This window comes from Ostrinia furnacalis, unplaced genomic scaffold, assembly GCF_004193835.3.
Source record: "Ostrinia furnacalis isolate ACB-3 unplaced genomic scaffold, ASM419383v2 OfSCF0322, whole genome shotgun sequence".
In the NCBI taxonomy this organism is placed as follows: domain Eukaryota; kingdom Metazoa; phylum Arthropoda; class Insecta; order Lepidoptera; family Crambidae; genus Ostrinia; species Ostrinia furnacalis.
Window position 1 is genome coordinate 594,816 of NW_021130561.1, and position 1,501 is coordinate 596,316.

Consider the following 1,501-nt stretch of genomic DNA (forward strand, 5'->3'; position numbering starts at 1 on the left):
GTGGAATCTGAAACAAAAACAGAAACATGTTAGAACAAGGTGTATTTTTAATAAAAACTTGAATCTTGAATTTACACAATACACATTCTTGAGACCCTACAAATTATTTAAGGCGTCAGAAGCACGACAAGCGTGGCAGAGGCGTGGCGTTTTTGTAATGTGAAGGCAGGCATCCGCTGTCATATAAATTAATGTAGTATGAAATTATCAGCAGCGCGCTTGTCGCGCGTTTGTTGCGCTGCTAAAGTCGCTTAAAAAAGAAAGTCTCCTAATAAAGAAAGCGCTCTAACAGTGGCAAAAAGACGAGCATTTTCCCTAAAAAATGCTCACGCACTCTTTGACTTTTATTAAACGCAACAATGCCCTCACGCACACCTCGCTCATCATTTAAACTCTCCAAGCCCTCCCTATAAGTCACTCGGCCGGCAATTTCTCCCTCCAGATACTAAGAGGTCAATTCTGCGCAAAATGGAATAAATATTACAAGCTATCCGTTATCGAGGTTAGAATGGGAAATACGTGTTCTGGTCTTCAATAAGGCCTGGAAAATGTACTGTGATCAGTGGAAAATGAGATAAATGACCATAGGTTTAAGGCTCTTCAAAAAGTAATTGCTATAGATGAGGGTCTTTTTTTGTTTCTCGGCTTTTACGGTATATTTAGGCTTTTTTTAAAATAATTGTCGAATAGGGTAGGTGACACTATCAGCCCAATTGACAAAGTACTTACTTTTTACGAGCTTTACTTACAAATTTTTGGGAGTTCAGATCCAAAAATCTGTGATTTTTTAGAGAAGTACCTACTTATTTTTGAAAAAATTTTTTTGATATGAAGTATCCAAATGAGAGAGAGAGAGAGAGAGAGAGAGAGAGAGAGAAAAAGCAAGCATTATTAATACAAAAACTTAACAACCGCTGCTATCTCTATGTTAATTTCATGACCACCAACACAACCACAAGGGAAAAGTACGACCGATGCAGGGGTTGCTCTTATCAAACACATTTTCGATGCTTGGCAGGAGAAAAAGGATGCTATTGGTGTATTTTGTGACTTATCGAAGGCGTTTGACTGTGTTGACCATCAAACTCTGTTATTTAAGCTAGAACATTATGGCGTATCAGGCAAGGCCTTAAGCCTATTACACTCTTACCTCTCAGACAGATTACAAAAAGTAAATATTCACGGAACTAACTCTTCGGGCGCCCCCCTAAAAATGGGAGTGCCCCAAGGCTCAATACTCGGACCATTGCTCTTTCTGATTTATATAAATGATCTACCTTTTTATTCAAAGGACCTTTGTGAGATAGTATTATTTGCTGATGACACTTCTTTAATTTTTAAAACTGACAGGCGTCAGGAAATATTTGACGACGTGAATAATGCTCTTTCCAAAGTATTAGACTGGTTTACAACTAATAATTTGCTATTAAACGCAAAAAAAACTAAATGTTTAAAATTCACTATGCCTAATGTCAAACAAGTTAATACTAATATTACAGTA